We start from the raw sequence: 21,291 nt of genomic DNA, 5'->3' as shown, positions 1-21,291 counted from the left end.
GAAGTGAGGAAGAGATGGTCAGTAGCAAAGGTGGACAGAGGGTAGGATGTGCTTCTACCATGCTCAGACTGTGTTATTTACTACTAACCTCTGAATTCTGTGTTACCTATTATTGGTCCCCTGAACTCTGCAATACCTAACACTTACCTCTGCACTCTGTGTTACTTACTACTGCCCCCTAAACCCTGTGTTGCTTAACCACTTCATCCCCGGAGGATTTGGCTGCTCAATGACCAGAGCACTTTTTACAATTTGGCACTGCGCTGCTTTAACTGGTAATTGCGCGGTCATGCAATGCTGTACCCAAATGAAATTTGCGTCCTTTTTTCCTATAAATAGAGGTTTATTTTGATGGTATTTGATTGCCTCTGCAATTTTTATTTTTGGGGATATAAACGGAAAGAGACCGAAAATTTTGGAAAAAAAATATTTTTTTCTACTTTTTGTTATTAAAAAAATTTTAGTCATACATTTAGGCAAAACATGTATTCAGCCACATGTCTTTGGTAAAAAATGTCAATAAGCATATATTTATTGGTTTGCGCAAAGGTTATAGCATCTACAAACTAGGGTACATCTTCTGGAATTTACGCAGCTTTTAGTTTATGACTGCCTGTCTCATTTCTTGAGGTGCTAAAATGGCAGGGCAGTACAACCCCCCCCCCCAAATGACCCCATTTTGGAAAGTAGACACCCAAGGAAATTGCTGAGAGGCATGTTGAGCCCACTGAATAATATTTTATTTTTTTGTCACAGGTGATTGAAAAATGACATAAAAAAAAATTACACAAAGTTGTCACTAAATGATATATTGCTAACATATGCCATGGTTATATGTGGAATTACACCTCACAATACATTCTGCTACTTCTCCTGAGTATGGGGATACCTCATGTGTGAGACTTTTTTGGAGCCTGGCCGCGTACAGGACCCCGAAAACCAAGCTCCTCCTTCAGGATTTCTAAAGGTGTAAATTTTTTACTTCACTCCTCACTACCTATCACAATTTTGAAGACCATAAAATGCTAAGATAGCTCAATCCCCTGTCTCCCAAATGACCCCATTTTGAAAAGTAGACACCCCAAGCTATTTGCTGATAGGCACATTGAGTCCATGGAATATTTTATATTTTGCCACAAGTTTTTTTTTTTGCACAAAGTTGTCACTAATTGATATATTGCTCAAACATGCCATGGGCATATGTGAAATTACACCCCAAAATATATTCTGCTGCTTCTCATATCTGGATACCACATGTGTGAAACTTTTTGGGAGCCTAGCCGTGTACAGGACCCCGAAAACCAATCACTGCCTTCAGGCTTTCTAATGCCCCGTACACATGAGCGGAATTTCCATCTGAAAAATCTTGGATGGTTTTTCTGACGGAATTCCGCTCAAGCTTGGCTTGCATACACACAGTCCCACAAAAGTTCTCTGAACTGTCAACCGTCAAGAACATGGTGATGTACAGCACTACGGAATTGGTACAGACGATTGGAATTTCCGATCGGAACTTTTTCTGACCGAAAAATAGAGAACCTGCTCTCAATCTTTTGCTGGCGGGAATTCCGCCAGCAAAAGTCAGATGGAGCATACACACGGTCGTAATTTCTGACCAAAATCTCACATTTAACTTTTGCTGGTGGAATTTCCGATCGTGGGTATGGGGCATAAGGGTGTAAAATGGTGATTTCACTTCCTCACTACCTATCACTGTTTTGGAGGCCATGAAATGACAAGATAGCACAAAACTCCCCGAAATTATCCCATTTTGGAAAGTAGACAACCCAAGCTATTTGCTGACAGGCATGTTGAGTCCACGGAATATTTTATATTTTGCCAAAAGCTTTGGGAAAATTACAATTTTTTTTTCTAACCGTGTACAGGACCCCAACAACCAATCACTGCCTTCAGGCTTTCTAAGGGCGTACATTTTTGATTTCACTCCTCAGTGCCTATCACAGTTTCAGTGGCCATGAAATGCCCAGATAGCACAACCCACCCCCCCAAATGACCCCATTTTGGAAAGTAGACACCCCAAACTATCTGCTGAGAGGCATGTTGAGTATTTTGCAGATCTCACTTTTTGTCACAAAGTTTTGAAAATTGAAAAAAGAAAAAAAAAATGTTTCTTTTCTTTCTTCATTTTCAAAAATCATTGAGATCTGCAAAATACTCACCATGTCTCTTAGCAAATACCTTGGGGTGTCTACTTTCCAAAATGGGGTCATTTGGGGGGGGGGGTTGTACTATCTGGACATTTCAGGGCCTCTGTAACTGTGATAGGTAGTGAGGAGTAAAATCACAATTTTACGCCTTTAGAAAGCCTGAAGGCGGTGCTTGGTTTTTTGGGGTCCTGGACATGGCTAGGCTCCAAAAAAGTCTAACACATGTGGTATCCCCATACTCTGGAGAAGCAGCAGAATGTATTTTGGGGGGAAATTTCACATATGCCCATGGCATGTTTGAGCAATAGATCATTTAGTGACAACTTTGTGCATAAAAAATAAAAATAAATAATTTTCCCGCAACTTGTGCCATGGACTCATCATGCCTCTTATCAAATAGCTTGGGGTGTCTTCTTTCCAAAATGGGGTCATTTGGGGTGGGGGGTTGTGCTATCTTTTCATTTTATGGCCTTCAAAACTGTAATAGGTAGTGAGGAGTGAAATAAAAAAACACCCTTTACACCCTTAGAAATCCTGAAGGCGGTTCTTGGTTTTCGGGGTCCTGTACACGGTTAGGCTCCCAAAAAGTCTCACACATGAGGTATCCCCGTACTCAGGAGAAGCATCAGAATGTATTTTGGGGTATAATTCCACATATAACCGTGCCATGTTTGAACAATATATAATTTAGTGACAACTTTGTGCAAAAAAAAAGTGCAATTTTCCTGAAACTTGTGGCAAAATATAAAATATTCCATGGACTCAACATGCCTATCAGCAAATAGCTTGGGGTGTCTACTTTCCAAAAAGGGGTCATTTGGGGGGGGGGTGTTGAACTGTCCTGGTATTTTATGCACAAGATTTAGAAGCTTATGTCACACATCACAAACTCTTCTAACCACTTGAAGACAAAGCCCTTTCTGCCACTTTTTGTTTACATGAAAAAATATAATTTTTTTGCAAGAAAATTACTTTGAACCCCCAAACATTTTATATATATATATATATATATATATATATATATATATATATATATATATATATATATATTTTTTTTTTTTTTTTTTAAAAGCAAGGGCCCTACAGAATAAAATGGTGGGTGTTGCAATTTTTTTTCACACAGTATTGCGCATCGATTTTTCAAATGCAATTTTTTTGGAAAAAACACAGCTTTTTAAAATTTTAATGCACTAAAACACACTATATTGCCAAAATGTTTGATGAAATAATAAAGATGATCTTATGCCGAGTACATGGATACCAAACATGACATGCTTTAAAATTGCTCACAAACGTGTAGTGGCAACAAACTACATACATTTTTAAAAGCCTTTACAGGTTACCATTTTAGATTTACAAAGGAGGTCTACTGCTAAAATTACTGCCCTTGATCTGACCTTTGTGGTGATACCTCACATGCATGGTGAAATTGCTGTATACATATGACGCCATACCAACACTTGCATTCGCCTTTGTGCAAGAGCACGGGGGGGACAGGGGTGCTTTTTTTAAATTATTTATTTTGCTTTTTATTATACTTTTAAACCGTTCCTTTAATTTTTTTATCATTTTTCTTAATATCTCAGAGAATGTAAATATGATAGCAATTGGTAGTGACTCGGGATGAGCTTCGTGTTCGAGGCGAACCCATGTTCGACTCGAACATCGTCTGTTCGCCCGTTCGTCGAATTGCGAACGATATGGGCCGTTCGCGCCAAATTCATGTGGCGCGTCATGGCCCATAATTCACTGCGGCATCGCAGTGCATTGCTGGCTGATGATTGGCCAAGCATAGCCTATGACCCACATGCTTGGCCAATCACAGCGCCATCAGTAGAGAGAGCTGTAATTGGCCAAAGCCAGGGTGGCTTTGGTCAATTATGGCTCAGGGGGTTTAGAACACGCCCCACATTATATAAGGCCGCCTGCACGGCAGTCCTGTGTAGTGTATTCCGGTGTGCTGAGAGATAGAGAGAGAGAGAGAGAGAGACAGTGTCATTTCATGTGAGTTAGATAGATTAGGCAGGACAGTCAGTCAGTTAGCTGCACTTACAGTGTATTGTGTATATATATGCATCCCAGCTGTTGTGTATATATATATATATATATATATATATATATATATATATATATACACACTGTATTCGGTTTAGCTAGAGCCGTTCCTGTTATCTTCCTACTGACAGACAGGCTTGTCTTGTTACAGTATTTACAGCTACCTGAAGACAATTGCTGGTGTTCTTTTGATCCTATTAATACCACAGTCAGGCAGCTAGACTATTTACAGTTAGTGTAGTGCGTCCTCCTCACAGTGTTCAGCTAAAGCTACAAGTTAGTGTAGTGCGTCCTCCTCACAGTGTTCAGCTAAAGCTACAGGTTAGTTTAGTGTGACCTCTGCACAGTGTTCAGCTAAAGCTACAAGTTATTTTAGTGCAACCTCTGCACAGTGTTCAGCTAAAGCTACAAGTTAGTGTAGTGCATCCACTAAACAGTGTTCATCTAAAGCTACAAGTTAGTGTAGTGTGTCCTCCTCACAGTGTTCAGCTAAAGCTACAAGTTAGTATAGTGCGTTCTCCTCACAGTGTTCAGCTAAAGCTACAGGTTAGTTTAGTGTGACCCCTGCACAGTGTTCAGTTAAAGCTACAAGTTAGTGTAGTGCGTCCTCTGAACAGTGTTCATCTAAAGCTACAAGTTAGTGTAGTGCGTCCTCCTCACAGTGTTCAGCTAAAGCTACAAGTTAGTTTAGTGTGTCCTCCTCACAGTGTTCAGCTAAAGCTACAGGTTAGTTTAGTGTTTTCTCTGCACAGTGTTCAGCTAAAGCTACAAGTTAGTGTAGTGCGTCCTCCTCACAGTGTTCAGCTAAAGCTACAGGTTAGTTTAGTGTGACCTCTGCACAGTGTTCAGCTAAAGCTACAAGTTAATGTAGTGCGTCCTCCCCACAGTGTTCAGCTAAAGCTACAAGTTAGTGTAGTGCGTCCTCCTCACAGTGTTCAGCTAAAACTACAAGTTAGTGTAGTGCAACCTCTACACAGTGTTCAGCTAAAGCTACAAGTTATTTTAGTGCCACCTCTGCACAGTGTTCAGCTAAAGCTACAAGTTAGTGTAGTGCATGCTCTGAACAGTGTTCAGCTAAAGCTACAAGTTAGTGTTGTGCGTCCTCTGAACAGTGTTCATCTAAAGCTACAAGTTAGTGTAGTGCGTCCTCCTCACAGTGTTCAGCTAAAGCTACAAGCTAGTGTAGTGTGACCTCTGCATAGTGTTCAGCTAAAGCTACAAGTTAGTGTAGTGCGTCCTCTGAACAGTGTTCAGCTAAAGCTACAAGTTAGTGTAGTGCGACCTCTGCACAGTGTTCAGCTAAAGCTACCTGTAGAAGGTTGGTGGTGTTTTCCTGATCCTATCACTACCGCAGGCAGCTAAAGTATTTACACGTTAGTGTAGTGCGACCTCTGCACAGTGTTCAGCTAAAGCTACCTGTAGAAGGTTGGTGGTGTTTTCCTGATCCTATCAATACCGCAGGCAGCTAAAGTATTTACACGTTAGTGTAGTGCGACCTCTGCACAATGTTCAGCTAAAGCTACCTGTAGAAGGTTGGTGGTGTTCTCATACTGTAGGCAGGCAGTTGATTTTGCTAGCTGCAGTATCAGTATATATATATATATATATATATATATATATATATATATATATATATATATATACCAGCTTAGTGCAGCTACAGGCCATTAGTATGTCTGGAAGGCCAACAAGGAGAGGCAGACAGTCACAAGCCAATAAAAGAGGGCAAGCAGGCTCTGTGTCTAGAGGCAACGGTGCTGGTCGTGGAGATGGTACATCCTCATCAGCACGTGGCCGTGGTACACGCTTGGCCTTTTTTTCGGCAGCTGGCCGTGTTAAGCCGCAACATGCGGAAGACTTGGTCGAGTGGATGACCAAGCCGCCCTCATCCTCCTCATCCTCCCTCACCCATGCTCCAGGTACTTTGGCAAAGCAGCTGCCAACGTGGCCTCTTCCCTCGGCTCAATGGCATCAGTGACTCCTTCCCTAGCCCCACCATGTCCTCCTGAGGAGTCCCTCGAACTGTTTGACCACAGTGTTGGGTACATGCTCCAGGAGGATGCCCAGCGTTTAGAAGGCTCTGATGATGATACTGAGCTAGATGAAGGCAGTAACGTGAGCACGGACAGAGGGGGTGCCCAAGAAGGATAGCAATCTGGAAGTCATGATCCCCCTGCTGCAGCATAGTGCCAGGTTTGCTCCAGTGATGAGGAGGGAGGGGATGATGAGGTCACTGACTCAACGTAGGTGCCTGATAGGAGAGGGGAGGAGGAGGAGGAGGCACATCACCAATGAGGCAGGATGCCCTCCAGGGGCCAGCCTAAGGGCAGCACACTGACTACATCACACCGCAAAGCTCCGCATGTGCAGGGCGCTGCTGTCTCTGTGCGTTATTCCAAAAGTTCTTTGGTGTGGGCCTTTTTTTAGACGAGTGCATCAGATCGCACCGCTGCTATTTGCAACATATGTCTCAAGCGTATCTCGCGTGGCCAAAACATCTCCCGCTTGGGTACCACATGCTTGACCAGACATATGTTGACCTGCCATGCAGTTCATTGGCAAGCATATCTAAAAGACCCACACCAAAGAACAAAAAGGACCTCTCCTTGCTCCTCATCAGCTGAGATCTCCAACCCCACTATACCTTCAGCCCTCTCTGAGAACTGTACTGAGAGGAATGAAGGTGTAGAATTAGGTGTGTCACAACCAAGTACTTGTGGGCAATCTGCTTTCGGTACACCGACGTCAGATTGTACCAGGCAAATTTCCCTGCCCCAGCTGCTGCACCGCCGAAAGAAGTTCGCTCCCAGCCATCCACATGCCCAGTGGTTGAATGCTAGCACTTCAACTGCTACCTTTTCAATTGGTAGACTCTGCCCCCTTCCGTGAATTTGTGGAATGTGCGGTTCCTCAGTGGCAGGTACCCAAACGCCACTTTTTCTCACGGAAGGCGATTCCGGCTCTCTACCGGCATGTGGAAGGCAATGTCTTGGCCTCGCTGGACAGGGCGGTCAGCGGTAAGGTGCATATTACCGCTGACTCATGGTCCAGTAGGCATGGACAGGGATGTTACCTAAGTTTCACGGCACATTGGGTCACTCTGCTGGCAGCTGGGAAGGATGCAGGACAAGGTGCAGTAGTGTTGGAGGTTGTTCCGGCACCACGCCTCCAAATTGCCACTACTAATGACTGTGACACACCTCTCTCCTCCACCCCCTCCTTTTCTTCTTCCTCCATGGCCTCTTCCAGTGCTTTGTTCTCAGAACCAGCGGTGCTCTGTAGGCATTCAAGGGGCTACGCAGGCCAAAAGATGCCATGCGGTGCTTGAGCTGGTGTGCTTGGGGCACAGGAGCCACACTGGGGAAGAGGTTCTGTCAGCTCTGCAGGGGCAGGTTCAGAGGTGGTTGAAGCCATGCCAACTTAAGGCAGGAATGGTGGTTTGCGACAATGGCACCAACCTCCTCTCCGCCCTCCGACAGGGACAACTGACCCATGTGCCCTGTTTGGCTAATGTCCTTAACTTGGTGGTGCAGAACTTCTTGGGCAGGTACCTGGGCTTACAGGATGTCCTGAGGCAGGCCAGGAAAGTCTGTGTGCATTTCCGCTGGTCATATAATGCCAGTGCTCAGCTGGCAGACCTCCAAAAGGAGTTTAACCTGCCCAAGAACCGCCTAATCTGTGACATGTCCACCAGGTGGAACTCAATGTTGGCCATGCTGCAGTGGCTGCACATGCAGCAGAGGGCCATCAATGAGTACCTATGCGACTATGGCACCAGGACAGGGTCAGGGGAGCTTTTTTTTTTCCCCCACACCAGTGGGCCAGGATCAGGGATGCACGCACTGTCCTGTCACCATTTGAGGAGGCCACAAGGATTTTGAGCAGTGACAGTGCATGCATTAGTGACACTGTCCCCCTTGTCCACTTGTTGGAGCACACGCTGTGTGGAATAATGGACAGGGCACTTAAGGCAGAACAGAGGCAGGAAGAGGAGGACTTCCTTAGCTCTCAAGGCCCCCTTTATCCAGACAGTGTTCCTGCGTGCCCGCCGATCACACAGGAAGAGGATGAGGAGGAGGAGGAGGAGGAAGAGGAGGAGGATTGTGTCAGTATGGAGGTGGAGCCTGGCACTCAGCATCAGCAGCAGTCTTTAAGGGATCAGTCCCAAGAAACACATGGACTTGTACGTGGCTGGGAGGAGGTGGCTGCGGACCATGTCGTCCTTAGTGACCCAGAGGACTCCGGACCGAATGCCTCAGCAAACCTACACTGCATGGCCTCCCTGATCCTGAAAAGCCTACGTAAGGATGCTCGTATTCATGGTATCAAGGAGAAGGACCAATACTGGCTGGCAACCCTCCTTGATCCACGTTACAAGGGTTGCGGACCTTATCTTGCCGTCGCAGAGGGAGCAGAGGATGAAACATCTTCGGGAGACCTTGCAGAAAGGTCTGTGCAATGCGTTCCCAGAGACTGGGAGGTTACAAACTCCTGTTTCTGGACAACGTGTTGCTGAGGCTTCGGTCAGTCAAAGAAAGAGCAGTGGAGAAGGTGGCCATCTGACCGATGCGTTCAGACAATTTTTTAGATCGCAGCCCCCAGGTATGATCGGTTCCAGCAACCATCGCCAGCGTCTGTTTTACATGGTGCAGGAATACCTAGGGGCAAGATCTGACTTGGACACCTTTCCCACCGAAAATCCTCTGGGTTACTGGGTCTTGAGGATGGATCACTGGCCAGAGCATGCACAGTATGCAATTGAGCTACTGGCCTGTCCTGCATCCAGCGTTCTTTCGGAACGCACATTCAGTGCTGCTGGAGGCTTTGTAACCGATCACAGGGTGCGTCTGTCCACCGACTCGGTCGATCAACTGACCTTCATAAAGATGAATCAGTTTTGGATCACCACCAGCTACCAAGCACCTGATGCTGATGTAACCGAATAATTTTTTTTGAAATCTCAGATCCCTTCAAAGACTGCCTATGAGTGACTATCCTGTTATACTGAGTAATTATCCTGTTCCTCCTCAATGATCATGCTGATAGCCTGTAAGAACATTTTTGGTTCTGGGCGCCGCCACCAGTGCCTAAGGCCCAATTTTTAAGCCCCTGTTTAACAAGGGCATGTAATTACAATTTTTGATGCAATTCTTTGCAGCAGGGCTAGTTCCTGCACTCCAACTAGAGTATCTGTGAGGGGTTGCAGTGTTGTGGCACCAGCACCAGTGACTAAGGCCCAATTTTTCAGCCCCTGTTTAACAGGGGTGTGTAATTACAATTTTTGATGAAATACTTTGCAACAGGGCTCGTTCCTGCGTTCCAACTAAAGTATCTGTGAGGGGTTGCAGTGTTGTGGCACCAGCACCAGTGCCTACGGCCCAATTTTTCAGCCCCTGTTCAACAGGGACATGTAATTAGAATTCTTGATCTAATATTTCACAGCAGGGCCCGTTTCTGCGCCCACCAAGATTAACTGTGAGGACTTACAGTGTTGTGCCACCAGCACCACCACCACCAAATGCCCAATTTTTCTGGCCCTGTTCAACAGGGGCATGTAATTACAATTCTTGATTGAATATTTCACAGCAGGGCACATTTCTGCGCCCGCCAAGATTAACTGTGAGGACTTACAGTGTTGTGGCACCAGCACCAACACCACCACCAAAGGCCCAATTTTTCAGCCCCTGTTCAACAGGGGCATGTAATTACAATTCTTGATCTAATATTTTACAGCAGGGCCTGTTCCAGCGCCCACTAAGAGTAACTGTGAGGACTTACAGTGTTGTGGCACCAGCCCCACCACCACCACCGTCACCAAAGGCCCAATTTTTCTGGCCCTGTTTAACAGGGGCATGTAATTACAATTCTTGATCTAATATTTTACAGCAGGGCCCTGTGAGGGCTTACGGTATTGAGGCCACAACAACACCTAAGGCCCAAATTTCTGCTGAATATATAGGGCAGGCCCCTACTTTCAAACATCCAACTTACAAACGACTCCTACTTGCAAACGGAAGGGGACAACAGGAAGTGAGATGAAATCTACCCCATAGGAAGGGAAATTCTCTCCTGTAAGAGTTAATATAGGAAAAACTTTTCTCCTTTCCACTGATGCTTCATCACCAATCCTTGTTTCACTAAAACCCCAAAATTTTCAAAAAACATTTGTCATTGGGACAAAAAGTGAGGTAAAATCTTCTGAAGAGGAGCACAGACAGCAAAACAAATGTCACAGGGGTGATAACCCTTCCCTATGTTTTCCAAAAGCTTAAAAACAGATTTTTTGGCTGGAGCTACACTTTAAAAATGTACCAGTTCAAAATTACAAACAGATTATACTTAACAACAAACCTACAGTGCCTGTCTTGTTTGCACCACCTGTATACTGCTGTTCAGAGTATAAAGGGCCTGGGGGCCCCACGCCTTTCCTTTTTTTAATTTGGGTGCGGGGTTCCCCTTAATATCCAATCAGGACCCAAAGGGCCTGGTAATGGACTGGAGGGTACCCATGCTGTTTGTCTCACTGATTTTAATCCATATTTCCAGGACCCGACATTACATTAAAGCTGCAAGCAGTTTTAAATGACTTTTTTTTCTTTAAAAATGTAATTTTGTGCAGGGACTGTTCTAAGCACGGGAAACACGCGCCACTTTACAGGCATACTATAGACATCCCCCAGGTATGATATTTAAAGGAATATTTTACTTTTTTACTTTAAGCATCATTAAAATCACTGCTCCCGAAAAAACGGCCATTTTTAAAAGTTTTTTTTGCATTGATACATGTCCCTTGGGGCAGGACCCGGGTCCCCAAACCCTTTTTAGGACAATACCATGCAAATTAGCCTTTAAAATTAGCACTTTTGATTTCGAATGTTCGAGTCCCATAGACGTCAATGAAGTTCTAACTTTCTTGCAAATTTTCTGTCCGTTCGCAGGTTCTGGTGCGAACCGAACCAGGGGGTGTTCGGCTCATCCCTAGTAGTGACAGGTACTCTTTTTTGAAAAAAATGGGGTCTATTAGACGCTAGATCTCTCCTCTGCACTCAAAGCATCTGACCACACCAAGATCGGTGTGATAAAATGCTTTGCCAATTTCCCAATGGCACTGTTTAATTTCGGCTAAACCTAAGTCATGAAATGCTCGTAGCTTCCGTTTCTTAGGCCATAGAGATGATTGGAGCTGTTCTAGTCTCTGATAAGCTCTCTGATCAGCTCTATGATCTGCTGGCGTAACCACCGACTGCATTCTCAGGTTCCCTGTTGGGACAGGAGAGCCCGAGAAAACCATGGAAGACGGAGGGGGGGAGACGTTTCCTCCCACTGCTTATAAAAGCAGACTAGAGGCTAATTAGCCACTAGGATTGCTTCTAAATGAAAGCTGGCCGCTGGCTGAAAAGAATGATACCAAGATGATACCTAAACCTGCAGGCATCATTCTGGTATAACCACTCAAAGTCCAGCAACATACCAGTACATTGCTGGTCCTTGTTGGCATACATTGTAATGTTCTTTTTTTCATGCAGCCTGTGGGCTGAACAAAAAAAAGAGATTGATCGGTGGGTATGCCCACCATTAAAATACTGCCCTTCATCCACAAACTTCTAATGATGGGCATACATGTACAATTTTCTTTTAACTGTGGTGGTGAAATCACCTCCTACAGCGCTGGAGTCGCTGATTTACGTATCGTGGGAGCAAACACTGTTGCTGTCAAGATAAATAAATCAGTTCTGCAGCTGAATGGCGTACCTGCTAAACAAATGATGGTTAACAATAAAACAAAGTAACATTACAGTATAACAGTAAGACTTACCATACCTGCAAAGCAAATACAAAAAACATAGTAAAAATAAAACATTTTTTAACTCAATCTGTGCCTAAAAAATATATGCCGAAGCATGGGGGCATCCTCCCCTAATGTTTGGAGCAAATCGCTCCTCCGCCCCTGACCCCATGCTTCAGCATATATGTTCTTTTTTTTAACTGTGATGGTGAAATCACCTCCGACAGCGCTGGAGTCACGGCTTTACATATAGTAGGAGCAAACGCTGTTGCTGTCAAGATAAACAAACCCGTGCTGCAGCTGAATGGCGTACCTGAAAACAAAAAAATGGTTAACAATAAAACACAGTAAACAGTAAATTATAAAAGAATTACATACCTGAAAAGCAAACATGATAAAACATAGTAACAATAAAACATTGCATTGTAGAATACAGTTAAAAAGAGCAGAACAATAGAGAGAGAATAAAGAGAGAGAGAGAGAACAATAAAACTATTTTTGTTTTTTTTATTTTATATTTTTTTTGTTTTTTTTTACTTTTTTTTTTACACTTTTTGTTGTAACTGTAATGGTTGTAACAGTTCGGTTCCAGGTTCGGGTCTCGCAAAATGCGATGGCATCTTTGGAGACCCTGTGAATGTGTGTCCTAGTCTGAGCAGTGCTGTGCCCTACGCTAAAACTCCACTGGTGTGAGGTAGCGTTCAAAACATTCACCAATGCAAAGACCAGGATGGTCAGGACAGGAGTAACAATTATAGCGGGTGCCACACCTATATGTGCGCTTTCTACAGACACAACATTTTCTTTGGGGGGCTCGTTGGGTAGGGCATAAGGAAAATGCCACCCATGCAGCCAGATTACTGCATTTGCATTGGGAAGTTGGGCCACAGCACCGTCTGGAAACAGAAGGGCTGTGGTGATCTCTTCCTGGAATTTAAGAAAGAATCCAGTTCGTCCTGAAGCTTTGTATAGCACATATATGAAGTAAGGGGGTGAACTAATGCGCAAAACCAAAACTCACTACGAATGGTAAAAAAGTAAATGTAAAGGATATGAGAAGCCGCCAACATATATAAGTGTTCCCACACAGAAAAAAAATAAAAATAAGAAAGTATGTGGTGCTAACTAGAATAGAATAAACCAAAAAAATATTATTAATATAGATATAAAAATACAACACACTAATGCCCCATACACACGATCGGACATTCCGACAACAAAATCCATAGATTTTTTGCGATGAATGTTGGCTCAAACTTGTCTTGCATACACACGGTCACACAAATCTTGTCGGAAATTCCAAACGCCAAGAACGTGGTGACGTACAACACGTACGACGAGTCGAGAAAAATTAAGTTCAATAGCGTGGAACTTTGTGCATCGGAATTGTGTACACACGATCGGAATTTATGACAACGGATTTTGTTGTCGGAAAATTTGAGATCCAGATCTCAAATTTTGTGTGATGGAAGTTCTGATGGAAAATGTCCAATGGAGCCTACACACCATCAGAATTTCCAACAACAAGCTCCCATCGAACATTTTCCGTCGGAAAATCCGACCGCGTGTACGAGGCATAACTGTCAGAAACTGACAGGGATGTGCTGCAACAACAGGTATGGACTCACTGAGTGCGACAAATCCTCAATATAGCATAAGTGCTAGCAGTATACAGTGCAGTAAAATTCATAGAAGGCAAATGGATAACACATTATTAATATATATAGATAGATACGACACACTAACTGTCAGCAACTGACAGGGATGTGCTGCAACAACAGGTGTGGACTCACTGTGTGGAAGTGTGACAAATCCTCAATATAGCAAAAATGCTAGCAGTATAAAGTGCAGTAAAAATGGATAACACAAATGTGATAACAAATTCTAATGATGTCCAATTATCTCATAAAGTGCATATAACATAATAAGGTGCAATGCCCACAAAGTGCAATCAAACTCCAGTGGGAAGGGAGCAAATCTCCATATAACAGTTCATTCTTACCACAATCAATCGATCTCCAGCAATCCCCACAGCAATAGCGGTATTTTTGAAAGATGGCTTCAGACTCCAGGCTCGTCAGATGTGATGAGGGCATGAAATAAATAGGGATGGCTCCATCGTGCAGTATTTCATAAAAATTTATTAATAGACAAACATAGTAACTTACATTTCAAATGTAAGTTACTATGTTTGTCTATTAATACACAGTTAGTGTCCTCTCTCTCACTGGAATCAAAAAAGAATCCGCAAGAAGAGAAGACATCACTTCTTCCTGTCTGTGTTTACACTTACACAGGCAGGGGAAGCTTTTCATTCGTTAGGAGCGATCACCAGGTCCAGACCATAAATAATTGGTCTGGCCCTGGGGACTGATCGCTCTCCTAACGAACCTGACCGTCATCGGTGGGGGGCGCGACTGCCCACAGGTATGCCCATTTGCCCACCCGTGCCATTCTGCCAACGTACATCGGCGTGTGGCGGTCAGGAACTAGTTAATCCGCACCACTGCATTCTTTGTGACTTACTTCTAACTTATGCACTCTGCTTTTATTACTACTGACCTCTGAAATGTTTGTTACTTACTACTGACCTCTGATTTTTATGTTACTTATTACTAACCTCTGCACACTGTGTTACTTAAGTCTGACTTCTAAATTCTGTTTTACTTACTACTGGTCTCTGTACCCCACATTAATACCAACCCTTGCACTCTGCTTTACATACTACTGACCTCTGCACTGTGCAATACTACTTTGCACTCTGTTGCCTGCTACTGATTTACTGATCTCTTCTATACTCACTACTGTCCTCTGAAAACACCTACAGCATGACGCCAAAAATGCATACCAGGCTTTTTTAGTATGGCATTGATTTTAAGGTGTACATTATGCACAAAAACTAATAAAACACGTGTGAGGTCCCTCATTAAATCCTACAATCGGAAATCTCATTAAATGGACTCTTCAGGTCCATTAGACCCCGATGTCTCCCCTGCCCCTCACTGAAACAAATTAAGCATAGAAAAGTGACGGCATGAAAAAGACCAAGTGGTCCATCGAGTCTGCCCATTTAAGCATAGATTGTGTTCGATTACCTTCTTTCCTGACCACAGCAGCCAGGGAAGTGACAGTTAAAATCAAAAGTAATGTAATACACATTGCTTACAGGACATTACTAGCTAAAAAAGATTAAGAGAGGTTCGCTGGTCTCATTCCCCTCTACCTGGCAACACCCACTATGCTGGCTCCAGGCCCACAGGTGGAAACATAGTGGTGGAAACATAGCAGCCAGGGAAGTGATGGTTAAAATCAAAAGTAATGTAATATACGTTGCTTACAGGTCATTACTGGGGATGGGCGAACGCTTTAGCCTGAGCATAAGTTCGGGGCGAACTTTGGTTGTTCGAATGTTCTGCGAACACTGAACAATTTGCGTTGTTCGGGGCAAATTCGAAAGCCGCCAGAACACGTTAAAGTCTATGGGACAGTAACATGAAAAATCAAAAGTTCTCCTTTTAAAGGCTTATATGCAAGCTATTGTCATAAAAAACTGTTTGGGGACCTGGGTCCTGCCCCAGGGGACATATATCAATGCAAAAATTATTTTTACAAATGGCCATTTTTCAGGAGCAGTGATTTTTTTAATGATTAAAGTGAAACAATAAAAATGAAATATTCCTTTAAATATGGTGCCTGGGGAGTGTCTATAGTATGCCTGTAAAGTGGCACATTTTTCCCGTATTTAGAACAGTACTGCAGCAAAATGACATTTCTAAAGGAAAAATTGTTATTTAGAACTGATCGCGGCTGTAATGAATTGTCTGGTCTCGGCAATATAGATAAAATTCATTGAAAAAAAGGGCATGGGTTCCCCTCCAGTCCATTACCAGGCCCTTTTAGCTGCTGACTTTAATCTTTTTTTCTAGAGGCTGACGAACCACTTTAAGATGCATATTTGGCAACCCTTTTCATTCTTGCACCTTGTCCAGGTCATGTGAGACACAATCCATTGAACATAAAATCCATTTAATTTGTCTGGGCTTTTGAAGTATCTGTCTGATAATAACAGACACATGAGCTGGTATCAACATAACAGGGGGCATATTAACTCATATCCCTTTTAGTTAGGTATATCACCCATACATCTGAGGTGCCAGATTGGAAGTAGGTCACACTTATTTTGTTTTAAAATAAAGGGTCAGTACAAGATTTAAAAAGAAAATGAAAAAGTGAATTGGTGGATCTAAACTCAGTAAACAGACTCACAGGTGAATTTTTAGTTGTTTATAAAGTATTTTTTTATATTACAAATACTTCATATTTTATGACATGATATTTTGGTGTTATGTATGCATAATAATACAGGTTTTTATTCAACCCAGTGAAAGGAATCTAAAGATGTCCTCCTTGTCTCATCTTTTCTTGGATAGAATGAGCTTGTCAAACTCATCTCTGAGAAAAATGTATCACAGCAGCAACAAAAATGATTTAGAACTCTTGTACAGGAGGCTATCAGGAGGGTAGATAAAGTAAGATTGCAAATACACATAACAATCTTGTAACCTCCTAACATTTATTTAGTTTGTAGGATATCAAGACTTGTGACCTTCTCCTACCAAGGTTGGTGCAACGTCTGAGCAAAGATTATTTGTAGTTGTTCTCAGCAACTATAAAGCATGTTAACCAAGTAACATTTTTATCTTCAAACAAGCAATCACACTTCCTGCTAAAACTTTTCCAAGGACTGCTTGTCAAATATCTTTTTCAGAGATAAAAAGAAATAATAAAGTTGTGAGACAAGACATCAGAGGCAGTTTATGATGGGAGTAGCAATATTTAATCACTTGCAGAGTTTCCACGGAGATTACTTTGGGATGCTAGTTTCACAAGCCGAAAAGGGGAAAGAGAGATATCTGATGAAATTGCAAACACACAAAATTGCTGCCAACTGAGGTCTTCACGTAAGAAATGATTACAAAACATAAGCAATTTTTTATGCTGCTTTGATTGGTTACCTGATGCCTGCGTATGTATGATACTAGAAATGCTTCCTCCAAGAATTTATTTTTTTACAGCACTGAAAGCAAAGACAAACCCCATGCTATAGAAAAGTGAAATAATGACCTACTTATCAAATGAAAATGGACTTTGCTACATGTTTTCAATTGTTATGGGAATATGGATTATATAGCCTGAAAGAATGCTACTAAAACATGTTACAAAACATTATTATTGATCAACTAATTGTTCAAATGATTTTTGTTGAGGGTCATCTGGGCACCCTAGGCACAAAGATTTAACACAAGACTACAGGGAAAAGGAAGGTAAAGCTGTTTTAAGGCCCCCCCCCTTTTCCTTATGGCATTGTGACAGGGACAGTTTCAAGGCCCCCCCACTGATTAAAATCAGTGGGGGGGTTTATTATAGGTCAACCACAACCAGGTTAGCTGACAAAGCTAAAAAAAAAAAAAAAAAAACTTAATATTTGATAAATATTTAAGTTTTTTAAAGTTAATTCAGCTTGATTCAGAATGACTGAGCTGGGACAGTTGTTAAAAAATAAAATATATTAATGCTGGTATAAAATTTTTACTTACGTTATGGTATTTGAAATAAAACCAATGATATGAGCCACGGCCAAAATATTTACCAATATATATATATATATATATATATATATATACACACATTCTGATTGATTGATTAATAAAAAAAATATTTAATTAGTTTGGTATCGTGTTTTATTTATTTATGTTCAAGTCATAATGTCTGCGATCCCATAAGGATCCTTGTTTTTGGACAGGTAGTCTTTATCCTGGTGTGTTTTATTTTTTATTTTCTTACATACAGTGACTTGACTAATACAGTGCTACCATAGTAACACTGTACTACTCGTAGGGGGGGGGGACAGTAGGGCTGTGATTGGTCCTGTCTGTACCATTGATCACTGTGACCAATCACAGAGATTAACACAATAGTACACAATGAATGGCATGAATCAAAGTCATTCATTGTGTACAATTGTCATGTGATCTACTGTGATCTACTGTGATTGGTCACAGTGATCACATGGTACCCGCAGTGGGCCAGTGCAGTGATCTGTCAACCGATGTGTCCGGTGGACACAACGGGTGACATATCGCATCAGAGTGTGGCCTGTGATCCTAGGAGGACGTCATAAGACGTCCACCCAGGGTAACAGGGCTCCAGCCCGGCTGTCATTGTACCAAAGCCCGGGCAGGAAGCAGTTAATTCTCCAAAAAAAACCTTAACATTGCATTATGATGATACTTTTGGATAGCTCTTATTGTATACTTTTTAATCTATATCTTTACAATGTATTATTTATTTACTACATGAGCCAATTGACCAACTTAATATACACTATTTTGTCAAAAGTATTGGGACACATGTCTTTACACACACATGGCATCCCAGACTTAGTCCATAGGGTTCAATATTGAGTTGGCCCACCCTTTGCAGCTATAACAGCTTCAACTCTTCCGGGAATACAAAAAAATGTGAAATTGAATGGGACTTTGTGTGTGTCTTCTGGAGGAATATGAAATACCATCTCATCAAATGTAAAATTGCATACAGTTTTATTAAATATAAGAAAGCAGTTAAAACATATATGTCAACAACATATTCACACATGTGACGACCATGGTAGTGTATCTTTAGGCCTTAGGATTTCATATATTTTCCAATGCGTTTCACGGGCTTCCTCATTTTATCTTCTAGAAGGTACTGTAATTGATTACAAACATTCATTAAGACATTTATACATTGCTAATTAACATAGTGTTATCTTGTGATTAAAGAACATGTTTGAATATTATTCTTATTTCAACATGTAGTATTTCCCATTCATTTATGAGTTTAAGGCTGTCCAGAAGGTTTAGGAGTGTGTCTATGGGAATTTTTGACCATTCTTCCAGAAGCGCATTTGTGAGGTCAGACACTGATGTTGGACAAGGCCTGGTCTTGCAGTCTCCACTCTAATTTATCGGGTTGAAGTCAGGACTCTGTGCAGGCCAGTCAAGTCCCTCCACCACAAACTCGCTCATCCATGTCTTTACGGATCTTTTGTTTGTGCACTGGTGCGCAGTCATGTTGGAACAGGAAGGGGCCATCGCCAAACTGTTTCCACAAAGTTGGGAGCATAAAATTGTCCAAAATGTCTTGGTATGCTGACACCTTAAGATATCCCTTCACTGGAACTAAGGGGCCAAGCCCAATCCCTGAAAAACAGCCCCCACACCATAATCCCCCCTCCACCAAATGATTTGGACCAGTGCACAAAGCAAGGTCCATACACACATGGATGAGAGAGTTTGGGATGGATATACAGTATATATATATATATATATATATATATATATATATATATATATAGTGGGGCAAAAAAGTATTTAGTCAGCCACCGATTGTGCAAGTTCTCCCACTTAAAAAGATGAGAGAGGCCTGTAATTGTCCTTATAGGTATACCTTAACTATGAGAGACAAAATGTGGAAACAAATCCAGACAATCACATTGTCTGATTTTTGAAAGAATTTATTTGCAAATTATATTATATATTATATTATATATAACAATACTTTGTTATATATCCTTTGTTGGCAATGACAGAGATCAAACGTTTTCTGTAAGTCTTCACAAGGTTGTCACACACTGTTGCTGGTATGTTGGCCCATTCCTCCATGCAGATCTCCTCTAGAGCAGTGATGTTTTGGGGCTGTCGCTGGGCAACACGGACTTTCAACTCCCTCCAAAGGTTTTCTATGGGGTTGAGATCTGGAGACTGGTTAGGCCACTCCAGGACCTTGAAATGCTTCTTACGAAGCCACTCCTTCATTGCCCAGGCAGTGTGTTTGAGATCATTGTCGTGCTGGAAGACCCAGCCACGTTTCATCTTCAATGCGCTTGCTGATGGGAGGAGGTTTGCACTCAAAATCTCACGATACATGGCCCCATTCATTCTTTCATGTACATGGATCAGTTGTCCTGTTCCCTTTGCAGAGAAACAGCCCCAAAGCATGATGTTGCCACCCCCATGCTTCACAGTAGGTATGGTGTTCTTTGGTTGCAACTCAGCATTCTCTCTCCTCCAAACACAATGATTGTGTTTCTACCAAACAGTTCTACTTTGGTTTCATCTGACCATATGACATTCTCCCAATCCTCTTCTGGATCATCCAGATGCTCTCTAGCAAACCTTAGATAGGCCTGGACATGTACTGGCTTAAGCAGGGGGACATGTCTGGCACTGCAGGATCTGAGTCCCTGGCGGCGTAGTGTGTTACTGATGGTAGCCTTTGTTATGTTGGTCCCAGCTCTCTGCAGGTAATTCACTAGGTCCCCCAGTGTGGTTCTGGGATTTTTGCTCACTGTTCTTGTGATCATTTTGACCCCATGGGGTGATATCTTGCGTGGAGCCCCAGATAGAGGGAGATTATCAGTGGTCTTGTATGTCTTCCATTTTCTAATTATTGCTCCCACAGTTGATTTCTTCACACCAAGCTGCTTGCCTATTGCAGATTCAGTCTTCCCAGCCTGGTGCAGGTCTACAATCTTGTTTCTGGTGTCCTTCGACAGCTCTTGGTCTTCACCATAGTGGAGTTTGGAGTGTGACTGTTTGAGGTTGTGGACAGGTGTCTTTTATACTGATAACAAGTTCAAACAGGTGCCATTAATACAGGTAATGAGTGAAGGACAGAGGAGCCTCTTAAAGAAGAAGATACAGGTCTGTTAGAGCCAGAAATCTTGCTTGTTTGTAGGTGACCAAATACTTATTTTCCACCATAATTTTCAAATAAATTCTTTCAAAAATAAGGCAATGTGATTGTCTGGATTTGTTTCCACATTTTGTCTCTCATAGTTGAGGTATACCTATGATGACAATTACAGGCCTCTCTCAACTTTTTAAGTGGGAAAACTTGCACAATTGGTGGCTGACTAAATACTTTTTTGCCCCACTGTAATATATATATATATATATATATATATATATATATATATATATATATATATATATATATATATATATATATATATATATATATATATATATATATATATCCATCCCCTGTTGCAGTGTTTAGAATAATTAGCAGCTCTTTTTGCAATAAAGAATTACAGTGCATATTAGCACATTATGGCAGACTTACCTGCCAAATGATCCCCACCCGCGCTGCTCGGCGGTCATGGGTGCTGCCATCTTCTCCAGGTCTTTCTTCTAGGTTTGGAGTTTATGACTGCCTGACTGGCCAGGTCGAATT

The sequence above is a fragment of the Aquarana catesbeiana genome, linkage group LG01 (genome assembly GCF_042186555.1).
Source record: "Aquarana catesbeiana isolate 2022-GZ linkage group LG01, ASM4218655v1, whole genome shotgun sequence".
In the NCBI taxonomy this organism is placed as follows: domain Eukaryota; kingdom Metazoa; phylum Chordata; class Amphibia; order Anura; family Ranidae; genus Aquarana; species Aquarana catesbeiana.
The sequence above is the reverse complement of the archived record's forward strand: the minus strand, read 5'-3'. Positions refer to the sequence as shown.